The following is a 14,288-nucleotide window of genomic DNA, read 5'->3' on the forward strand; positions in this document are numbered from 1 at the left end:
TGGTCTTTTCCACCTCTACCCTCCCACATCCAGCTGGTACCAAGAACAAACAACTGGATAAGGAGGAGGACTGGCAGTACCCTGAAACATCTCTATCACCTGACAGCCCCATCAACAACCAACCGTGTGACGGTAGCAGCTTTCAATCAATAGCAGGGGTGGGTGCAACATCCTCTGAGGGCTCGATGAAGGCAAATTTAATTCAAGAAATAAGCAGGATGTATACTGGGAGCCAGATTTCGTTTCCCATCCTTTTTCACAGTTGCTATAATAATCTAAGACTTCTAAAAATAAAGCCATAAGGATGGCACAACCAGAGCTTGTTAACTAAGAAATAATGAGGCTAAATGAACTACAGATTCATAGGCTTATAAAAGGAATGGCCCATTGCCTCAAAGGGTTGCAACATTTCTGTACCCCAATTTCATCCAGCCAATATCTGACTTGGGAGCCAATACCTCTATCCTGCTACTGTTTATTTCTTTAAGCAGACCTGGAAGTGGGTGGTGGTGGACAAAAAGACCAAACACCAGAGCTGCTAAAACAAAATGAGATATACTGCAAGGGAAAGGCTGAAGGAGTTCACTGACTGAAGTTGAAAAACTCCAAGAAGAAAAAACATACAATCAGATGAAACAACTATCCTCAGTGGATCTCACAGTTTCCCACTGCAAGAACTGTGACTTAGGTAAACTATGGGAGGCTGTGACATTCTGAGAAAGATATTGAACTCAGAGTAAGTAGACTTGGGTCCAAGTTCCTTGTGGGATCTTGAGCACATTTGGCTTCTTTGGGTTTCCATTTCCTTAATGGCAACATGGTGACAAAAATGATGCCTATCAACAGGGTTGCCCATATGACAAAAGACATTTGGGATGAGAAACACTTTATGAAGTACAAAAGGCTGGTTGTCATCACTCCTTGGATTGTGGTGCTGGTTATGGGGACTAATCATTGCCTCTCTCCATGTTTGGAACCAATTAAAACATATATAGAGGAGTCAGAAGTTGTATCAAAAATCAGCTTTATTACTAGTTAATCTGGATTTAAGAACATGGCTTGACCTGTGACATTTTAGTATATCTTATACCACACTATCTTCTTTACATCTTCTGTACTTTTCTTGATTATACTATAAGCTTCTGGTGAGCAGAGATTATGTCTCATATCTCTGTATTCCCAGAGTTTTCCACAGAGCCATACATGTAGCAGACACTCTGAATGATAAAGGATCACATTAATCACATTTATACTCTAATTTCTGTGTGAAGCCTCTCTCTCTACTAGCCTGGGAACTCTTGGACAGAGGGGTTCATGTCCTTTCATTCCCTATGCCTAGCATAATTCCCAGCACACAGTAGGTTCTTTATAAAAGTGACTTGAGGGGCTCCTGGGTGGCTCAGTTGGTTGAGCGGCCGACTACGGCTCAGGTCATAATCTCGTGGTCTGTGAGTGCGAGCCCTGCATCAGGCTCTGTGCTGACAGCTCAGAGCCTGGAGCCTGCTTCTGATTCTGTGCCTCCCTCTCTCTCTGCCCCTTCCCTGCATGGTCTTTGTTTCTCTGTCTCTCTCTCTCTCAAAAATAATAAACATAAAAAAAAAGTGACTTGAAAGAAAATGAAAACAGAAGGGTACCAGATTGTCTAGTGCCATCCAGGGGTTGTACAGAGGGAATTTAAGTAGGAAAGTATCCTAAGGATTCCATTCCTGATAGCTTGTTCATTTGGGAAGATTGCTACCTACAAACTGTGAAGATTTTAGACTGTTTTTTCCATGGCAAACTTTAGCTTTTGTCTACTCATCAGGTACCCTGGCTATCTGGGATTCTACACCCTGGATATCTCAATTAGAGTTACTCTGCTAATGTTCTTAGAAGAGAAACACTGTCACTTGATAATTAACTTAGCGCCATGACCAAAGCCTGTGACATCCAATGTTTCAGTGTATAATGCTGACCCTTGTTCTTCTCCCAAGGGATCCACACACCACGAAGTAATTTCCTTTAGGGTTGCTGTTAGAATCAGCTCACAGCACAATACCCAGGCCTCCTGGACAAGTGTAGGAAAACTGGGAGAAATAACATCTCTGCCCCCTGCATCATTAAGCTTCCTGGTAACTAAGGGAGATGCAGTGCTGCCAGGCTAAGATTGCAGCAGAAGTCAGAATGAGATGGCACATAGAAGGGGTAAGGATCTCAAAACACTATTCTAAGGAGTATTAGTTCAGGGCCTTGCAGAGAATGAGAAAAAAAAGTCTTCCCATACAGATAAACTTTCAGTGCCTCTATGGGGCACATGTACGACATGCAGCTCACTCAACGTCAGTCACCTGAACAGGGCTGCTCTGGAGTCAGACCCTCTGCTGTCTGTGATTCTCTTTGTGTTTTCTAAGCGCTGAGAAGCTCTGTGAGTCTGATGCCTCGAAAGATGTGCACATGTGTGTACTGTGCTGTGCTCAGCCCTGGACTATGTGTTTTCTGTGGGCACTGGGAGAATTCTCTGATTTTGCCCTTCTGGAACAAATCAGAATAAAGCAACTTTACTTTCAAGGTCTTAAAAGGATACAGCAAGTCCTATTTCTTTTTCTTTTTTAAATGTTTTATTTATTTTTGACACAGAGAGTGACAGAGCATGAGCAGGGGAGGGGCAGAGACAGAGCGAGACACAGAATCTGAAGCAGGCTCCAGGCTCTGAGCTGTCGACACAGAGCCGGACGCGGGGCTCAAACTCACAGACTGTGAGATCATGACCTGAGCCAAAGTCGGATGGTTAACCAACTGAGCCACCCAGGCGCCCCAGCAAATCCTATTTCTTAACATGATGGCCAAGAAACTGGTGGGCTAGAGGCAGTCATCTATCCTGGCACAAGGCCCTAGTGCTCTGCCCCACATACCAGGCTCTATACCATACGGCTGATGCAGGACAGGAAGGGCTAAGCGACTTCAAAATCAGTAGTCTGGTGCAACCAATAGAGATCTGTGCAGCCACTTGCATTTGTGGCATTGAGCACTCGAAATGTTGCTAGTATGACTGAGGAAGTGAATTTTAAATTTTTATTCTATTTTCACTAATTTAAATGTAAAAATGAACAACTAACTCAGTTATTATAAAAATTTTAAGAATGTGAATCTCATTTTTCAAGTGTAAATTTTATGAAATATAAATGCAAATCAAGTACTTCTGACAAAATGCAGTGTCAACATTGAGATGTGTTGTTAAGTACAAATTATATGCAGGGTTTCAAAGACCGGGTATGAAAAAAAAAAAAGAAAGCAAATACTTTACTAATAATTTTTTATATGTTGAAATGAAAATGTTTTGGATATATTGGGTTAAATAAAGTACATCATTAAAATTAATTTCACAATTTCATTTTTTTCCCAATATAGTTACTAGAAAGTCTAAAATTGTGGCTTGTGTTCTATGTCTACGGAACAGTGCTAATCTAGACCACAATTTCACTTCTCTCTATATGACGTCTCACTTGACCAAGAAACCACCAAAGAAACCTATCCATTGCTCCTGACTTCTGTCCAGTTCACTCTATTTTAATACAATGTTTGTTGGAGGTCTTCCATTTGCTGGGCACTGTTCTGTGCTGGAAATATAGCATGATGGCTCTTAGCAGACATTCCAAATGGAGATATAAACAATAAAGATAAAGTGCAAAAAACTCCATCAGCCAACTCTATCATAGCCAACTGCTATGCAGAACTTAAACTAGAGCAATGTGATGGAGAGAGCCAGGTGGTGAGAAAGCTGTTGGGAAGAAGTCTGAGCAGCAGGGAGCCAGTCATGACAGGTGAGGGAGAATGGCCAAAGGCCCCACGCAAGGAGTAAGTTGGAATACTTGAGGAAGGAAAAGAAAATGAGTGTGACTGGAATACAAGTGTGAAAGGTGGCAGGAAAGGAGATCCTACAATAAACACTGCACCAGGAGTGTGTGGAGCCATGTTAAAGTCTCTACCCTCACATCAAATAGGTTTAGATCTTGGACAGTTATCCTCTTAGGATAGCATCAGTTTCTTCATCTGTGAAATGGAGTGGCAATTAGTAAAGGAACTTGCTTTCAATTCTGAAAGCATATGATTTTTCCATATATTCTAAACAATAAAAATCCTGTCCTGGAAAATGAAAGAAAGGGAGCAAAATGTAAATATCCTGACCTCTAATCCCTTTCAGGATTTAGCAATTGCTTTTCTGATGCCTCCCTTCCTCTTCCACTCACCATTCTGTTTTTTTTTTATTTTAAAGAAAAAGAAAATCATTTGATATTTAGCCAACTCATTCTCATACAGTATCAAAGGTAAACTCCAAAATTCCCTGGTATACACACAAGAATGTTTTCCTCTACAATGTGAACCAGCTTCCTCATAAGAACAATTAGATATCCTGCACAGAGACTGCCCTCCTTCCTTTATAATTATACTATAACTCCCTCAGAAGTCTATCATTTCCTAGCTTTCAGAACTTTGTATTTTTCAAGTACCACTGACTGGGAAATCTGGATTCTTAGATTGGCAATGACTCTGCCAAAGATTTGCCTATGGGAAAAATTTCCAAGGAGACCACATCTACAAGAGTCACATCTCCAGGGAAAGAATAACATACCCGGTCATACTCATTTATCATCACAATTTAATAATGCACAAGAGAAGCCTATGAGACCACATCAGGGGGAATTTCAAGGACAACTGTAACGAAGGGGCTGCATGATGGATGGCTTCACAATCAGCCTTTCATTGGTCACCTCCAGCTCTTAGAACATACAGACTGATTCTCAATGAATGAGATTTAGGAGAGGGACTAATAGGGGACAGGAGGGAGATACAATAGTTTGTAATATGAAGCATGAAAATGAAAACAAAATCCTAGAAATGAAAGAGAAATGAGGTTTTACTTTAAGTCCAGAGAAATGGGAGGGGTAGGGGAAGGGATGGTGATGGTGGTAAGAATAATAATAACCCAACATTTACGGCACTGTTCCAAATGCTTTGCATGTGTTAAATGTATTAAATGTAATAATTTTTTTTTTCTTAGTGTGTGTGTGAGGGGCAAGAGAGAGACAGAAAAATAATCTTAAGCAGGCTCCATGCTCGGCACAGAGCCCAATGTGGGCCTTGATCTCAAGACCACGAAATCATGACCTGAGCTGAAATCAAGAGTTGGATGCTTAACCGACTTAGCCACCTAGGCATCCTTCCAATTTTTTTTTAAGTAATAAAAATTTATTGAGAATTCCTGAGATGGTGGTTACTGCCTCCCAACCTAGAGGGAAGAATCAACACTGTAGGAAATCACTCAGAAATCACACTGTCCCAGCACCTCTGACCAACACAGGAAGGAGCAAAATCATTCCACTGAAAATTGGTCAGGCTTTTTCATCCAAAAAGGTTTGGGAGGACAGATGCAGAAGAGACCATCACATGATACTGGAGGCAGGATGGGGGTGTGCTGGACCCCAAACTGCTCTTCAAAAATCAGGGGAGAAACAGATCCACTTCTTCTCTGGGCATGGAGTTCCTGGTGACTAGGCTCTCATTTCTCACCCTTGATGAGGCTGTCATTGCCCAGGTAAAACTTTCATCCTGTAGGTTCAGCACAAGGTTGTCAACAGTGAAAAAGATATGGTTCTGTGATGTGGCAATCGTCTTGGAGATGTTCTAGGATGCCTAGATCATGGCAGTTTGATATAGCCAGGGTTCCTGTTCAGGACTTCTCCAAGGTGAGAAGGTTGGGGTTAAGGGTTTACATAACACCCAGTTTCAATCCCTGGCTCCATCCTTACTATTCCAGCCCTTCTCTTGGGTGTCAGATTCAAGGTTGTGCTCACATAGTTCATGCCTAGTCCCACACTGGTCCCCACCTGTGGGCCCCCCTGCAGGCAACTGCCAGAAACTTGATGCAGCAGCAGAAATGGAGGCAAGGCCAGCTATGTCACTAATTTAAACTGCTTAAACCAGTGCCTGGCACATCCAAGGACCCACAGATACAGGAATACAATGTTGTATCTCTGTCCCTCATGATGGGGTGTGATCTGCACTCTTACCAGAGCTCACAAGAGAAACTAACCTCATGTTGGCCTCTGTGGGGCTTTGCTTGATATCGTATCCTTGCTAGGCCTCTTTTCCTTTTCATGCCCACTTCCCATGCTCCTGTAGGTTTCCTGGGAACTGCTTCCTAACACGTTGCTTGTCTAAGGGCTCAAAGACTCTTTATCTAAGGGCTTAAGGTCTTCCAGGGAGCCCAACCCGTGACACTCACCAAAAGAGAATGAGTCTTGATAATATGAGACCAACAGTGAAATGTGGGACATTTTCCCCCTGATTGAATTTCTAGAGCTAAGCTATTTAAGAATTAGGTTTTATTTTTTAGCTCAATTATTCTGGATTTACCACAGGTCAAAATAACAGTAAGATATCAAAGAAATAATATGACTGCATTTTTCTGAGCCTTATTTTCCACCTTCAGGACTTCTCCTATGCCATGGTAAGCTGCTTAGATGTGACCCCATGTGTTCAGACAAGAAAGCTGCCCAGGTACTCAAGCTTCCTTTCAAGCTGGCACTCCCTAACCCTGGGGGGCTGTTCATGCCTCATAATGACCTGCAGGCCAGAGTTGGAATCTTAATAAATTACCACCCTTATTAAGTGCCCCACTTTGCAGCTTCCAACTCTCCCCTTTTTATTCATCTCCTTGTTGTAACCTGGGATGCCAGGGATGACCTAGCAGGTACTCAGGGCATGGTCTTTTATCTAGGTAACTCCTGAACCCTTGCTTCTCTGCCTTTAGGGGAAAGTGGGCACATTCTCATTTCTTCATCTAACCAAGGAATTTCAAAGTAAACTACATTTTTTTTAATCTCAAAGGGCTCTTGTGCTCTCTCCTATGCCCTCTTATAATTAGCAGACCTCACAGCAGCTTGTACACAGCCTGAGCTCTGTCCTGTGGGGAGACAGTTGTTTGACTTTGAGAGAACATCTCAGGGAAATCATTATACTCACTGTTAAACAGACTCACTGATGAGAGGACACAGGAATCTCATTCTTGCTTCTTCTCATCAGACATGGCACAATTATGTACCCAGCACTAGTATTCACTGGCAAGGTTAGAAACATACCCTGGGCACCAGTTACATATAGACATGGGAATCACATCTGGATCTGTTCCTGCCTTGAGGGCTCACCATCAGTGTGCACCTCATGTCCTCTGAAGCTCACAGCCCTATAGTAAAACCTTCCTGGGAGCTTTTATACCAGCCCAAACCACTCTTTTTTTTTTTTTTTTTTAAACACTCAGCCTTTTGTCTACTACCAACTACTGTCTTCTCTTGCCCTTACTTTATGGTAAAACTTTTATTAAAAAAGCTGTACCAAACTCAGTAGTTCATTTCCTCACACCCTACTCACTCTTGGACCCACAACCACTCCCTACTGAGTACCTGTTTTGAACTGGGCACTGTACTTATATTAATGACTCTATAAAGTACAGGAATATTATGCTATAGTCAGTTGAATCATGGTCTCTCAAGTTATGACACTAGTAATTAAGATGGCAGAGTAGTAAGGGGACCCTGGGCTTGTCTCATCCCTCAAACACAGCTAGATCAACATCAAACCATTTTGAATACCTAGGACATTGATCTGAGGACTAACAGAACAATCTGCATAATTTGAGGGAGAGAACACAGGAGGTACATAGTGCAGAGAGGTGAACTGGGGGAGAGAAGAGCCTTGGTGCTGCAGAGGGAAGGGAGCCCTTTGTGTGGAGAGCAGAAAGACTGGGGGGGCAGGGTAGGAGAGTGGGCAGCCCATTGGGTTTGTGCAAGAAGCACTCTCCTGAAAGCAGATAGATGGAAAGAGTAAAAATGCGCAGGGGACTGCACAAGAAAATGGTTCCCCAAACCACTGATAGGGGAAAAAGGAGAGGGTTTCAATATCACCAGTTTTTATAAACAGTGGAGCAGAGTCTGAAGTTTCAGAGGTCTGTGCCTGGTGGTGCTCTGGTGAGGAAGCAGGATGTAGCCCCGGGAGTGGGCAGCAGGATCTAAGGATCCCCTTGGTTGCAAGGGGAGAAGCACTTCCCCTTCTTGGAGTGCATTTGGTAGAGGTGATACAGCCTCTCCACAGGCAAAAGACCCAGCAGGTGCCATCAAGCTGCCACATTCCCCATATGGGAACAAAGACTCTGGCTGAGGGCAGCAAACCCTGGTGCTGCTTGTGTGTTGTGATTTACCATAAACTCTAAGCTGCTGCTACTGTGCAGTCACATGACTGTTTCCTAAGATAAGCCTGCACCAGTCAATGTCGGGATCACTAGAGGATCACTGCGAGTCTGAGCTGCTGGGGTCTCTGAAGTGTGGGGTTTTGAAATACAGCCATGCCTGAGATAAAACTCTGGATGGAGGAGGTGCCACCTGGTAGGCAGACAGCTCAGATAGGCAGGGGGAAGGCAAGGAGCTGATGGAGGAGGCAGACACAGGAAGGGTGATTCACCACATGTCTGTGAGGGTGCAAACATCACGCTCTAGAGACTAGAGAGGAGGATGAAGCCATTTTCAGTATTAGCCCAACATGGATGCACCCCAGTGAGCTCAATAGTGCCAACAAGTGGAGGAGGCAGCTCTACTCCCTGTACCCTCCAGGCACATCTCCATTAGGGCAAGTTGACCTAAGAATCAGAGCACCAGCCCCTCCCCCAAAACACCAGCAAAAATCCTTTCCATGCGCTTAGTCTACTGTACAATAGACTGCTGCATAGTTTCAGTTCTAGGGGGAAGCAGATCTAGCTTCATTTGGGTTTTATTTTATTTTTTTTGCTTGATCAGTTTTTTTCTGTTTTAATTGTTTTCTTTGATACAGAAAGATCAAAATTTTTATTTTATTATATTTAATTTTTCTAATTTTTAATTTTTTTCTGTTCTTTTCTTTTTTCTATCAAGCTTCTCTTAACAAGCAGACTAAAACACACCTAAGATCTTAACAAGCAGACTAAAACACACCTAAGATATCGCTTCCTTTATTTGATTTTTTAAAAAATTTAAAACTTACATTTCATTCTATTATTATGGTATTTTCCTCCTCCAAAATCATAAGATAGAGGAATTCACTTCAAAAAAAACAGGAAGAAATGATGGCAAAGGGTTTAATCAATTCAGATAGAAGTAAGATGTCTGAACTAGAATTTAAAACAATTATAAGGATACTAGCTGGGCTTGAGAATCTCTTTCCAAAGAGATACAAGAACTAAAATCTAGTCATGCTGGAATTAAAAATGCTATAACTGAGATGTAAACCCAAACGGAAGGCATAAAAACAAGGATGGATGAGGTAGAGGAGCAAATTAGCAACATAGAAAATAAAAATAAAATTATGGAAAATATTAAAGCTGAAAAGGAGAGGGAAACAAAGATCAGGGATCATGAAGGCAGACTTACAGAAGCCAACGATTTATTAAAATGTAGTAACACTGATATGATAGGAGTCCCAGAATATGAAGAGAGAAAGGGGCAGAAGGTTTATATGAACAAATTATAGCTGAAAACTTCCCTAATCTGGAGAAGTGGACAGACGTCAAAATCCAAGAAGCAGAGAGAACTCACATTAAATTCAACAAAAGCTGGCCATCACCAAGACATATCATAGTCAAATTCACAAATTACAGAGACAAGGAAAGAATCCTGAAAGCAGCAAGGGAAGAAAAGTCATCAACCTACAAGGGAAGACAGATCAGTTTCATGGCAAATCTGTTTACAGAAACTTGGCAGACCAAGGGGAGTGGCAGGATATATTCAACATGCTGAATGGGAAAAATAGGCAGCCAAGAATACTCTATCCAGCAAGGCTGTTAATCAGAATAGGAGCATAGATAAAGAGTTTCCCAGACAAACAAAAACTAAAGGAGTTTATGACTACTAAATGAGCCCTGCAAGAAATTTTAATGGTGACTCTTTGAGGGGAGAAAAAAGACCAGAAGACCAAAGACAAGAAAGAACCAGAGAGCATCACCAGAAATACCAACTCTACAGGTAACACAATGGTACTAAATTCATACCTTTCAATAACCACTCTGAATGTAAATGGACTAAATGTTCCAATCAAAATCAGGATAAAAACCAACACCACCACAAGATCCATCTATTTGCTGTCTACAAGAGACTCATTTTAGACCTAAACACACCTGAAGGTTGAAAGTGAAGAGATGGAGGGGCGCTCGGGTGGCTCAGTCAGCTGAGTGTCCAATTTCAGCTCAGGTCATGATCTCACAGGTTCAAGTCCCACGTGGGTTTGAGCCCCATGTCGGGCTCTGCTGAGAGCTCAGAGCCTGGAGCCTGCTTTGGATCTGTGTCTTCCTCCCTCTCTGTCCCTCCTTCCCTCCCAAAAATAACTAAACATTTAAAAAAATTGTAGAAAGTGAGGAGATGGAGAACCATTTATCATGCTAACAGATGGCAAAAGAAAGCTAGAATAGCCATACTTACATCAGACAAACTAGATTTTATTTTTTTACTTATTAAAAACATTTTTTAATGGTTATTTATTTTTGATAGAGACGGAGAGAGAGAGAGAGAGAGAGAGAGAGAGAGAGAGAGAGAGAGAGAGAGAGAGAGAGAAACATACAGAGAGGGAGAAACAGGATCCAAAGCAGGTTCCAGGCTCCAAGCTGTCAGCACAGAGCCCAATGCAGGGCCTGAACTCACAAAACCCGAGATCATGACCTGAACTGAAGTCAGACACTTAACCAACTGTGCTCTCCAAGTGCCCCAAACAAACTAGATTTTAAAACAAAGACTATAACAAGAGATGAGGAAGGGCATTATATCATACTTAATGGGGGTCTATCCATCAAGAAGATCTAACAATTGTAAATATTTATGCCCCCAACATAGAGAAACCCAAATATATAAATCAATCACAAACATAAAGAAACTCATCAATAATAATACCATAATAGTAGGGGACATGAACACCCCACTTACAACAATGGACAGATCATTTAGCAGAAAATCAACAAGGAAACAATGGCGTTGAATGACCTATTATACCAGATGTACTTAACAGATATATTCAGAACATTTCATCCTAAAGCAGCAGAATATACATTCTCAAGTGCACATGGAATATTCTCCAGAAGAGATCACATACTGGGGTCACAAATCAGCCCTCAACAAGTGCAAAAAGATCAAGATCATACCATGCATATTTTCAGATCACAACCCTATCAAGCTTGAAGTTAACCACAAGAAAAAAATTTAAAAAGTCCTCAAATACATGGAGGTTAAAGAATATCCTACTAAAGAATGAATAGGTTAACGAGGAAATTAAAGAAGAATTAAAACACTACATGGAAGCAAATGAAAATGAAGATAAGACAGTCCAAACCCTTTGGGATGCAGCAAAAGCAGTCCTAAGAGAGAAGTTTATTACAATTCAGGCCTATTTCAAGAAGCAAGAAAGGTCCCAAATACACAACCTGACTTCATACCTAAAGGAGCTAGAAAAGAAACAGCATATAAAACCTAAAGCTAGCAGAGAAAGGGAACTAATGAAGTTAGAGCAGAAATAAATGATAAAGAAACAACAACACAACAAATCTTGTAGAACAAATCAATGAAACTAGAAACTGGTTCTTTGAGAAAATTAACAAAATTGATAAACCCCTAACCAAACTTATCAAGAAGAAAAGAGAAAGGTCTCAAATAGATAAAATTACAAAGGAGAGATGAGAGATCACAACCAACACCACAGAAATACAAACAATCATTAGAGACTACTATGAAATTATATGCTAACACATTGGGCAATACAGAAGAAATGGACAGATTCATATAAACATACAAGCTACAAAAACTGGAACAGAAAGAAATAGAAAATTTGAACAGACCCATAATCAGCAAAGAAATTGAATCAGTAATCAAAAATCTCCCAACAAACAAGAGTCTTGGGCCAGATGGCTTTCCAGGGGAATTCTACCAGACATTTAAAGAAGAGTTAATACCTAGTCTTCTCAAATTGTTCCAAAAAATAGAAATGGAAGGAAAACTTCCAAACTCATTCTATGAGGTCAGCATTACCTTGATTCCAAAATCAGACAAAGACCTCATTAAAAAGGAGAATTATAGGGGCACCTGGGTGGCTAGTTGGTTAAGTATCCAACTTTGGCTCAGGTCATGATCTCACGGCTCATTAGTTTGACCCCTATGTCAGGCTCTGTGCTCACAGCTCAGAGCCTGGAGCCTGCTTAGGATTCTGTGTGTCTGTCTCTTTCTGCCCCTGCCCTGCTCGTGCGCTCTGTCTCAAAAATATATAAACGTTACAAAAATCTTTTGAAAGAGGAGAATTATAGGCTGATATCCCTGCTGAACACAGATGCAAAAATTCTCAATAAAATACTGGCAAATCGAATTCAACAGTACATTAAAAGAATTATTCATCATGATCAAGTGGAATTTATTCCTGGGCTACAGGGCTGGTTCAATATTTGCAAATCAATCAATGTGATAGACCACATTACTAAAAGAAAGGATAAGAACCATACGATCTTGTCAATAGATGCAGAAAAAGCATTTGACAAAATATAGCATCTATTCTTGATAAAAACCCTTGACAAAGTAGGAATACATGGAATATATCTCAACATCATAAAGGCCATATAAGAAAGAGCCCCAGCTAATATCATCCCCAATGGGGAAAAACTGAAAGCCTTTCCCCTATGGTAAGAAAAAAATAAGAATGTCCACTCTCACCATTACTATTTAACATGGTACTGGAAGTCTTAGCCTCAGCAATCAGACAACACAAAGAAATAAAAGGCAACCAAATTAGCAAGGAAGAAGTCAAACTTTCACTATTTGCAGATCACATGATCCTCTGCGTACAAGACCCGAAAGACTCCACCAAAAAATTACTAGAACACAGGAATTCAGCAAAATCACAGAATATAAGATCAGTGTGTAGAGATCTGTTGCATTGCTATACACCAGTAATGAAGCAGCAGAAAAAGAAATCAAGGAATCAATCTCATTTACAATTGCACCAAAAATAATAAGATACCTAGGAATAAACCTAACTAAGTAAAAGATCTGTGTGCTGAAAACTACAGAAACCCTTGTGAAAGAAACAGAAAAAGATACAAAGACATGGAAAAGCCTTCCATGCTCATGGATTAGAAGAACAAACATTGTTAAAGTGTCTATACTACCAAAAGCAATCTATACATTTAATACAGTCCGCATCAAAATACCGCCAGCATTTTTCACAGAGATAAAACAATCTTAAAATTTGTATGGTACCACAAAAGACCCTGAATGGCCGAAGCAATCCTTAGAAAAATAAAACTGGAGGCACCATGATTTCAGATTTTAAGCTATATTACAAAGTTGTACTCATCCAGACAGTATTGTATTGCCACAAAAACAGACACATACACCAATCGAACAGAATAGAAAACCCAGACATGGACCCAGAACTATATGGTCCGCTAATCTTTGACAAAGCAGGAGAGAATATCCAATAAGAAAAAGACAATGTCTTCAACAAAAGGTGTTGGGAAAACTGGACAGTGACATGCAGAAGAATAAAACTGGATCATTTTCTTATACTATACAGAAAAATGAATTCAAAATGGATTAAAGACCTAAATGTGAGACAGGAAACCATCAAAATCTTAGAGGAGATCACAGGCAGCAACTTCTTTCACCCTGGCCAGAGCAATTTCTTACTAGACATGTCACCAAAGGTAAGGGAAATGAAAGCAAACATGAACTACTGGGCCTTCATCAAGATAAAAAGCTTCTGCACAGTGAAGGAAACAATCAATAAAACTAAAAGTCAGCCTACAGAATGGGAGAAGATATTTGCAAATGACATATCTGATAAAGGGTTAGTATCCAAAATCTATAAAGAACATATCAAACTCAACATGCAAAAAACAAATAATCCAGTGAAGAAATGGGCAGAAGACATGAACTTTTCCAAAGCAGACATCCAGATGGCAAACAGACACATGAAAAGATCCTCAATATTATTCATCATCAGGGAAATACAGATCAAAACCACAATGAGATACCACCTTATACCTGTCAGAATGGCTAAAATTAATAACTCAGGAAACAACACACGTTGGCGAGGATGCAGAGAAAGGGGAACTCTCTCACACTGTTGGTGGGAATGCAAACTGGTGCAGTTACTGTGGAAAAGAGTATGAAGATTCCTCAAAAAGTTAAAAATAGAACTACCCTATGATCCAGCATCACACTACTAGATATTTACCCAAAGAATACAAAAATACT

General features: G+C 40.7%; 1 protein-coding gene and 1 non-coding gene across 3 annotated transcripts in view; both read right to left on the bottom strand.

Moving 5' to 3' along the window:
• Positions 1 to 14,288, bottom strand: part of TMEM108 (transmembrane protein 108) — a 370,767-nt gene that overhangs the window by 150,888 nt on the left and 205,591 nt on the right. The window lies entirely within an intron of this gene.
• Positions 5,808 to 6,023, bottom strand: LOC122492540. Its single transcript, XR_006299712.1, has one exon. It is a non-coding gene; the product is annotated as a small nucleolar RNA U89 (small nucleolar RNA).

Source organism: Prionailurus bengalensis, chromosome C2 (assembly GCF_016509475.1).
Source record: "Prionailurus bengalensis isolate Pbe53 chromosome C2, Fcat_Pben_1.1_paternal_pri, whole genome shotgun sequence".
In the NCBI taxonomy this organism is placed as follows: Eukaryota; Metazoa; Chordata; class Mammalia; order Carnivora; family Felidae; genus Prionailurus; species Prionailurus bengalensis.